This window comes from Coloeus monedula (assembly GCF_965178545.1).
Source record: "Coloeus monedula genome assembly, chromosome: 5".
NCBI lineage: Eukaryota > Metazoa > Chordata > Aves > Passeriformes > Corvidae > Coloeus > Coloeus monedula.
This window is the reverse complement of record NC_138785.1, coordinates 61,678,958-61,689,858: the sequence shown is the minus strand read 5'-3', so window position 1 is coordinate 61,689,858 and position 10,901 is coordinate 61,678,958.

Sequence of the window (10,901 nt, the reverse complement as noted above, 5' to 3'; positions counted from 1 at the left end):
AGAAATAGTCTTATTCTCCAAGATAAAATTATCCAGTCCTAGAACTTTGTTGTATAAAAGTTCCTGTTGAAACAGCAAAGTTGAATATATGTATTAAATTCTGCAGGTTTATAATTTGACTGCTTGCACTTTCTCTGTTTTCTACAGACCTTCCTCCAATAAAAGGTTAATTTTTGGAAACAATTTTAGGGCCCAAGCTAGCAATGAAATGGAAGCTTCAGAGATTCTCAGGATATCTAATGTTGTGGTTGGGTGCCCATGTACTGAGGCTCATTGTGATACGTAATTACCTTCAGTAGGAGACTCAGAAGATTTAAAAAATCTTTCTGCCTTTGAACACATTAAACTCATTTCTCTTAGAAAGGAATGTATTGAACCCTTGTCTTTCTGACAAAATAAAACCACAAAGAATCGTATACAGATTTCTCAAAAGCAAAATACTGATGGACCTCCTTAAGCTCTCAGGACACCGCAGTAGTGGTGGTTTACAAATCCCTGGGCATGTCCAGCCAGCACAGCCATCTTGGCTTCACTCAATTTCCATGACCAAAACGTTTCCAACTCCCTTGAAGTAGCAGCTGTAAAGAGCTGCTGCTTGTGGCTTTAGTTGTTATTCTGCAGTTGCCAGAATTGTGGCTATGTTTAGCTTTTCTGACACTCTGCTGAGAAACTGGGTGACCTGCCAATAAACATGTTCTCTTCTGTAGGAAACCTACCTGCTTCTGTCCACACCCTGTTCTTCTAGAACACTTCTACACTGATGTGACAGTCCAGTGACTAACTTTCTAACTCTGGCAGGAAAGGGAAGATCACTAAAAGCTGTTTTGTCTGTGGCATGGTCAGAGCTGCAGCTCAGCTCACTCTTCCAGTAGTTTGCAGGGATAGACACTAAGTCAGGGTCCCTCTTTTGGCCAAATCAGAAGCAAAGAAGTCTGGACAGAAGGGCCATTCCTTTTCAGATTTAAACAGAGTTTAAATTTCTCACACCTGGAGATCTGAGGTACCAGGACACGCAGCATCTGTCACCACAAGTGTTCAGCCAGTGGAAGTTAGATGAGACTGGAGAAATATATTTAATTGTTAAGATCTTAAAAAAAAATCTTGCCCTTCCTGAATATGTTTATGTTCCTCAGATTTACAGACAGGACTGGTCCTTTCTCAGTGTATTTATACTCATTTATGCATATGAAAACTCCAGTGAGATTATTAGCCCTGATATTGCTTTTGCAAGGAGAATGAAGAGCTGTTTCTCATAAAAATGAGCTTCCTCCAACTGCTCTTCAGGGCTTGTTTCATCTAGCACTTTCTGAGCTACAACAGAGTTATTTTAAGCTTGTCACAAATTAGCAGAGAATTGTGTAACCCCTTGTTAGTATGGGAACTAATGGGTCAGGCCAGGTTCAGTACTGATGTTAATTGCCCTGCCTCTATTTGAAGTCAATGGCGCTGAATTATTTCCTGATAACAGAGGACTCAACCTTTCATTTTTCTTTTGACACACAAGCATTGGTTATGCTGAGTGGGAATCTCATTTGTGAAGTTTTATAGACCTGGGCTGAGATGCTTTGTATGCTAACACTAGAGATCTTATCTTGTATCCCTTTCTGTGGCTTTCAATGCAAAGTATAACCTCCTATTTCTATTATAGCCTCACACAGTTTTTTGAAAAAAACCAGCAAGTCATTTAGAAAGGAGGGGGTGTCTCTTTCCCTCACCTTTTGTCTCCATCCTTCACATGTAGTTTTCCTCATCACATGTCTATTTCTAGTGTGCAATCTTTTGTACTCCTATTTGAATTTTCCATCTTTATTTTCCTCTTTGATTCTGTTTCTGGACTCTTACCAGCAACGACATTCTCTGCTTTGCTGCTCTATGATTAGAGTTTTCTTTCTAGTTATTATCTTGCTGTGTGAATTTTCTGAAAATATCTATTATCTGGAATTGCATCTAGTAATTTAAAATATTTCTATTTATGTGTATTCCCTTTTACCCTCTTTCTGTCCATCTTTGCCATAAAGATTCAGAAATATTTGTTGACAGGAACTGAATCTTTCTTGTACTTTTACATACTCAGTTATTTGCTTTATATAGGTCAGGAATTTCACTGACAACTGATTATTGAAGTTATACTTTTTACTTATTATATGGCAATAAATTAATGAACAATGTGTTATTCTGTTTGCCATTTACATGTAGATTTTTTTCTGCCTTTAAAACTGAGATTTAATTATGAAATTCAATTTTGTCTGCCAAATTCTTGTAAGTTCTTTGAGTCTTATTTGAAGATTAATAGTTGTCTAATTATAATAATGGTGTTCATATAAGCAGTTTTCTGAAGGAAGTAAAGAGCAAGATTTCTGTAAGAGTTTGGTTAGGACAGTCTTATCAAGGGCACTTAACAGTCACCTGCTTCATGAAAACATTCTGGGTTTAAAAGACATGATAGAAAAAATATTTCCAAGGGAAGATAAAAAATTTAGACAATTTTAGTGATCTAATTCATAGAAATGGTCTGCAACCAATTTTATTGGCACATACTATGTAAGGATAAAGGAAAAGGTCCCTGAAGGGACAGTAAACTTCACTGCAGGGGTAAGCACAAGAGGCTTAAGTGGCACAGGGCAGCATAGACATGGAAATTTCTTAAGTTCACATTGTTTTCAACACAAAAAATAAACATGGCTTGAACCTGTAAATCTACTCCCAGAATGTCTGTGCCCTCTAGAGCATGGGGTGCTTGGCATGCTTAAATTCTGGGTAGCTTTGGACAGCATCATGCATACCCAGACTGCATGTCAGCAGTGAGGTCCAGCATTCACACACACAGCTTTGCAGTTCTGTTTGGTGCTTAAGCCTCAGCTGTTGTGTAATATCCACCTTTGATGTCGTGTTCACTACTGAATGAGGATAAGGACAAAGACAACCAAGTGCTTATGGTCTTCCAATACCTTCCCATAAGAGAGACTCAGAGAGTCAGTTCACTGCAAGAGTTATGGAAGAGTTCAGACTATAGAACTGCAAGAAACTTTAAATTATGGACTTCTATACGTTGATACTCACACGATTATGCTCACATAAACTTGAGCGACTTCAGTGAAATAAATTTTGTTTATTGTGTCTTCTTGCATTTTAACAATGTTTAAATAATAGCTGACCCAGATGAACTAAACATCAAACATTATCACTGCCTTGAAATCAAACCATAAAAATGATCTGTTCCTAATAACTGGTATTTCTTCATAGAAAATATTAGTCCATAATCTTTTTATTTGCATGTCTCTTCTTAAGTTGTACAAAGAATTTGGAAAGCATGTAGGCAAATGCAAACATACGTTTGGAGGCAAATGTAAAGGAATCATCTTTGGTACTTGACAGCCATGGTTACATGAAGAGGTTAAATTGTGGCAGATCACAGTGAAGAAATAGCACAGTGCATAAGAGAGGTAGCCCAGTCCCAGTAATGACAGCCTCATCCTCAGATAAGCATATCTTACTGAGGAAAACATGCTTATTTTCCCCTCATATTTTCAAATTTATGAATATATGATCTGCTTGTTTATTTCCAAGTAATTGTCATCCAGATTCCTGCTTCAAGCCTTACCTTGTCACTTATGTTCTAATTTTAGAGGGAAACTGATTTTTTTAACAGAGAATGAAGATTACTTCTTTTTCCAGTTTTTATTGTTTCATGGGTTTTGATCCAGGAAAATTGGTCCTGGATCCCCATTAAGGGGAGATGAATACCTCCTATTTTGTAATCCTAGAAAGGAGATGGACTTGCAAGGAGAGCAGTGAGTTTCTAGAAAGTGAGTTGTATCTGCTGCACAACGTTGAGAACAGGACAGTCTTTGGTAGTAGAAAAAATAAGTTTGTTTTTGCAGATTGTACTTTTGCTCTATTTAAATACCATTTTTAAAAATTTCACATCTTTTTGTGTCTGAGTGGTGGCTAGACTTCTTCTCTCCTTTCTTTATTATTTTTTATATGTTGGTTTTGCTGTTCTTTCCTCGGTTTTGCTGTTCTTTCCCTCTCTTAAATTCAGCAAATTTAGAGTAGTAGGAAGGGAAATAGGACCTAATGAAGTGAATTTGGTCAATGACTGTGGTATGTCATACATTGTTTAATACAGAAGTAATAGAAGGTGGCCAATGTGATACCAAACTTTCTGAAGAAATAAAAAGGATCTGAAGAAACTAAGGGTCAGTGAACTGTCTTTTTTACTAGACAGACGTGTAGATTCACGCAGCCTTTTTGTCTGCTTAGCTGAATAAACATCTAAATGCCAATATCTTTTTGCATATTAAATAAATGTTAAATAAATTTTCTCTCAGAGAAAATGTAGAAATATTAAATCATTACTTAACCAGGTAAACACACTTTATAGTGAGTGATGAGTATCCTGTGTACTAGAATTGGTGGAGAAGTGGTGAGAGGTTATCTGAGGGCAGAGCTGCTCTATAGGGGGAACTCCTAATTCCCACATCTGCTAGGGGTCTTCTGAAGTCAACAGCATATCAGTAGAAATGATCAAAATAATATTGCTGGAGAAATGAAGCTGTCACAGGAAATAAAGAAAAGTCCCCTCTTAGGTCAGCAATGGTTTAAAAGATATGAAATAGAAGGTAGAGTATATACTTGGTTGCAACAACAGAAGACAGCTAGAAGTGAGATTCAAGTGCTATGTAGCATAATTTTTAAAATCTGGAAAAAGTATTAATAGGGAAATAAGAGAGTTTGTAAATTATTTTTATGATATTATATTTAAACCAGAAATATTTAAAGGTGTCTGTCAAAAGTTTCAGAAAATTTTCATGCTAACTAAATGCTACAGTGACAAAAATGAAGTGACATTAACTGTCATAGAGGCAAAGCAATGTAAATGAATAATAATAGTTTCTCATAGTATCCAGGTAACTAGGGCTAAAGCTATTATGAATAACAAAGAGAAAGGTTCTTCATATTTTTTTAAAAACCTAGAAGAGGGATGAAGTGAAGCAAAGATGTCTCATTAAAACTTTCAGTGCTTAAGAGAATCTGAAGTGAAACTCAAGTTTTGACTGCATTTTTTTGGCTGATCCAGTTACTCTTCACCTGTATGGTTATAAAGCTGGAGAGAAGTTTTCTCTTTAATAAGAGTTTAACTCCAAGGACAGAGAAGAATCTTTTCAAAGCAGAAGCTGGGCTCCAAATTCACTAACTTCCAGTAGAGATGAAGTGCCATATAAACATGTGTCTTTATTTATCTCCTCCCCATAACCACCTACACACAAACTAGCCTAGTTTCTTATCCACACTGTGTGGGCAGAGAATGGGAAAATAGCTCCTGGGAGACCTCCTTCTCTTTCCTTGCAAGAAAGGGGGAAGTCTTGGTTGTTCCTAAGGTGCTCTGACTGCAACTACTGAGTAACAAACCAAGATTCTGCCCCAGCAAGAGAATTACACATCCCATTCCTGTCACAAGTGAAAACCTGGGTCAAATATCTGGGTGCCAGCACAGGCACAAATATCAGCCTCTCCTGACAAGACCTGTTATCTTCACTTACCTAATGAATACAGCCAAGGTTTAGCCACTATCCCTCTTCTCTCCTTACCCCACACTCAGACTGTCAGACTTCAGATGGCTGAATTAGCTTCCCCAAGTTAAAAAACTTACAATTTTGAGTTAAGCATTATCAAAACCTTCTTCAAAGATATTCCCCAGCTTTCCATAACATGAAAATATGGTTTGATTCATCAAAATGTATTTATACCTATCTAAAGCTGAAAAATAGTTTTCTTTGGTTATCTAGAGTCCATGGAAAATAAACATTTCATTTGATCTAAAACAATTGTATTGAACATCAAATAATTTATCTTTATTTCAAGTATTTTTAAAATGAGGAAATGGTATCAGAAGGATCAGAGGATGTTACAATAGAAAAAACATGAAAATCAGTGGTTTCATTTTGAAATTATTTTGCAAGTTTTTTCCAGATATTTTTAGAAAATTGAATGACTACCCAATGTTATCAAATATTTTGCTCAGGAAAATAAAGTAGTGGTTGTAAAATCTCACTATATTTCAAACAGTCTCTCATCCTTAGAATCTACCATTAATAATAATTTTTAGAAGATGAGATTTTATTCCAAGTTTCCACCTTGGGGGAGTTTTCTTTTTATCTTGGCATTGCAAAGCTTTGAAAAGAAGCATTTCGAATGGAAGGCATGACAGATCTTTTAAATGGAATATGCATCTACTGAGCTCCACACTATAATTACTGTCATACTGAAGAAGGTTAAATATTTATGAAGAATGTGCTTTTTATCAGTCAGCCTAATTTTTAAACCTGAATTCTGTAATTGCATTGAAATGCCAATAATCAAAGGGGGGGTTCTTTCTTGGCAGGCATAAGAGTTTCACTGGTCTCATTTATTTGTGGAGCGTGGCCAATATAAACAAATTCTGAGTAGTTTTTTTCATTTTGGATCAAAATTAAATTGAAATTGGTTATGCCAAATATCTTCTTAGGCAATACCTGAATGTTTTTTGCTTGTTTGTTTGTTTTTTCCCCCAGAGATTAGAAATTGGGCTTTCCTCCTTAATGTATATTGAGTTTTATATTCAGTCAGTTTGTGGATTTCTTCCTCCCCAAATTTGGTTAGGTTAAATAGCAAATTAATCTTAGAGTCTTAGTAGCATATTTTGCTATATTGAAAAAATGCAGTAAACTTCTGGATTGTTTCCTGACAAAATTTACTTCATGACCCAAATTTCTCTGATGCTTGCACTATAATAAATTTGTTGAAAATATGTTCCAAATTCTGGTTTTACCAAGGTTATTACAGGTACCTTTTACCTCATATTGCAATCCTATAATCAAAATACTAATAAAACAAGAAGGTGAAAATATTTCTGTTTAATAATTTTATTGATTCACATCAAGTCCCACTATTTTTATATGACTGTTTTATGTGAATTAATCTAGAATATTGGTCTGAAGAGAAATACTAGAAAACCTTCCCTAAAGGATGTGCAGACTGTGATTTTATATTTAATCAGGCTTTTAAAACTTCTGATGAGGGTTCTCCATCTGGAGAAGCAATGCATGGTGCTGAACCCACTCAGTCTAGAGAGGGTACTCACACAGTATTGTAGTCACTGGGAGGAGGTGAGGGGTGCCTGCTTTTGAGGTGGAAACTACCTCAACTACCTGGGCAGCACATCCAGGAGGCGATTAATAGAATAAGAATAAATGTCTAAAGAATGCCAGGTCAGCCCACCCTCCAAATATTTCCTTCTTTCTGTGAACTGGAAAGGAACAGACCCAGCCATTTGAAGTTGTATGAAAAGTATGCTAACCACTCGTATTCATAGGAACCCTGCCACGGCACAGCTTTGTTCTAAATGAAAACAAGTCTTCCTCAGTTGTGTGAAAGGTATGCCCTTGTCCTTGGGAGGAGGTCCTGGACCCTGCTTCCAGGAGAGCTACAAGGACTATCCCCAGAGTAATAGAAGTGAGCACTGCATTGTGCAGTGTTCTCTGATGGGTACTCAGAGCAAATTTCTATTATCAGTGCAGGGCAGCCCTTCTGTCAGATCTAAGTCTCATTGTGCACTAGATAGGAAAGGTAAGGGACAAAATTCTAGTGTGACTTCTATTCAGTGAAGCATTTTTCATCCTAAGTATGCCCCTTTTCACAACTTCCAGAAAACATTGTAAGGGCTAAAGGTGTCAGTAAAGCTGAGTCATGAAGCATCTTGTACTTAAAATTAATTTGCTCTTTTTCATTTCATTACAATTTAAGGAACTACTTAGAATTAAAAAAAAAAAAAGGGCTTTTACAGAATTAATTTCCTTCTATTCAAGCTATAAAGCTTGGAATATATACTTTCAGAATTTGTTATGAATTTAGTATTGACTATTTATGACTTTTTCAGAGTTCAGTTTCGTTCAGTTGCCAATCTGAATGCAAAGAGTTAAATCCTGGGAAATGGCAACAAGGTTGTTAAAGTGCCTTAGAAGGTAGAACAATGACACAGATAAGGCAGCCTAAGGTATATAACTTCAAAGAATTTTAGATATGAATGGCTGCTGGGCTATTGGGAGACAAACTGTCTCCATGTAGGCTGGAATGGGGTACTCTTCCTAGGGCTATGCCTGGGTTCAGCAGAGATCTGAAACTTCAAAGACTTTAGAAAAGGGGAGGGGGCATTAATAGATTAGGAAAGGCTATGAGAGATGAATCAATGGAAAGCTGACAGTCAGATTGCAAGAGACACGAGAAAATATCAAGTGTGGTGAGCTGAGCAGGGTGCTGGAGCTTTTTGCTTTGTTTTGTTTAGCTTTACTTCCAGAAACGAGGTTAATTCAGCTCATGAGAAAATAAAAGTTTCACACAGTTCTGTGTATGTTCCTCCTTTTCCAAAATTTGTGTTTCACTTCTTGTTTCTCCAGTGCAATCATATAGCTGTGAATCTGTACATATGTTTAAGAAACAATTACGGCCAATGTTTTATATTGACTCAGATAAATCCCAGGAGAGGTTAAGCCGAATCCCACTAAAGAGGAATAAAGGTCTAGCATCTTTGATGTATATTCCTGAAGATCCAAAAGAAGGAGAGTTTCATATATCTATTAGGTGTGCCAGTGCTGTTCATAATTGTTTCTCCAACATTACATTAAAAGAATTGTATAAATCTGATTCTTCTCCTCAATAAAGGCAGACTGAAGACTGTCAAGATCATCATAGACCATTTAGATTGTGAGTGCTTTGACCTTGTACAGACGTTATCTGTGTTGGTAATGTAGAAAATGAAAGCATTACATCATTTAACCTTTGTTATCTACTCTCTGTTACTTTTTTTTTTACTTGTTAAGTAAAAGTGTTTCTTGCAAAGCTATTCTTCTGCATCCTTTGCTGCTTTATATTCACAGATGCATACGGGATTAACTTTGAACTCCTTTTATATTGTGTTAATAGAATTTTATGACACATATTGCTGATCAGCTTCTAGCAGGTGCCAATGCCTTTAGGTGGTCTCTTGTGGATTTTTTTGATTCCCTTAGTTTTGAGTTGAATGCAATCTGAAGGGGCAATAAATGTTGAACCATTCAGAAAAGTATAGTAGGAGTAGAAGGGCCTTGAGGGGAAGCTGTGTGAGGAGTGGCTGAGGTCACTTGGTCTGTTCAGCCTGAAGAAGAGAGGACTGAGGGGAGATCTCATTGCAGTTACAACTTCCTTGTGAGGGAAGGCAGAGGGGCAGGTGCAGGTCTCTTCTCTCTGGTGCCTAGTTACAAGACTTGAGGAAATGGCATGAAGCTGAGGCAGGGGAGCTTTAGGGCTGGATATCAGGAAAGAGTTTTTCACCCAGAGGGTGGTTGGGCACTGGAACAGGCTTCTCAGGGCAGTGGTCACAAGCACCAAGCCTGTCTGAATTCCAGTAGCATTTGGACACTGCTCTTGGGCACATGATGTGACTCTTGGGGGTGTCCTGTGCAGGTCCAGGAGCTGGTTGGACTCAATGATCCTTCCAACTCAGTATATTCTGTGATTCTAGGATTCCATGATATTAATTCTACTAAGATAATATTGGTTTTGCTTGAAATGTGCTAGCCTGATCCCTTTGTTCTTCAAAACAATTTCAGTTTCCTTGAAAATGTAGGCATTATAGGAAAACTGTATAATATTTCAGGAATTCAGAATAGACAAGTCATTAAATACAAGATTTAGCACCTGAATGGAGTCTCATATCTCTAGCAAGTAGCTTATCTGAGGTCTTTAACTTCAGTTACATTCTTTCAAGTATCACTGATTTGAAAGGCACTGGAAGTTGGGGGCAAATTGCAGGAATGAGAAATGTCAGAATCGTAATATTTAAGGGGTATAATTTACAGGATCTGAAGAAAAGCTGTTTGTTTCCAAAAATATCTTCGTAGGGAACCTTAGGGGAAATTCTATTGTTCCCTTTCCAGAATTCCAATCTAATTTCATATTTAAGTACTCACACAATTTTAAAGAATGATGGTGAGCTACCTGTAGGCTTTTTAATTCTGTTTTGGAATCTTGCCTGACAACATTCATGCAAGGATGTTCTAAATTACTTAGAAGAAAACATAGCACAAAAAAATCAGCATTATGTGACTGATTTTGCAAGTAAAGCTGTAAAGGTTTTTGTTGTACATCGTTTGGATATCTGAAGTAATGTTGTCACAGACATTCAGGTGTTGTTTAAATCCTGTTCATGTTTTTTACAGCCAATCAGGCAGAACAGTAATAGAACATAATTTCTGCAAACAGTACTGTAAATGGTATAATATATTTCATTGCATACTTTTTGAAGGAAGATATGAGGTACATCTTACTAGCATGTGTATAAATTTTTAAATAATTTGCTGCCAGTTTATTTAGGTGAGAAATTAGCTTCCATTCACTTACAAAAGTCAATTAGAAAAAGGCTGTGTTTATTTTATTGGACTATTAACTATAGAATGGCAATTTACATTTCCTATATTTAATCTGCAGAACAGCAGTCTACAGCCAGATATATTCAATTACTCTCAATGATTTAAGGAAACATTGTTACCTCCTGCAAATGAAATATCTATATGGGCACTTCAAAAATATTGAAAAGCCTGATTCTTTTGGCAGTTTATTATTTTATTAACAAGCATTTTAAATTTGTTATGTTTTATGTATTTTTTTGCTTCCTTTGTTGTCTTTATTAGAAAAGAATGTAGTCCTATATTTAGCTTAACTTAGCTAAGTTTGTAAATCTAATAGTCACTGATCTCATTGCTACACCACCTTTTTCTTCCTGCCTGCTGTTTTCTTTTCCTTTTCATATTTTCTACAGAGGTAGGGCAATATAGCCCTTTTACAATGACACCAAAGTTCAACTAAACCTACACTTTCTTTCACGA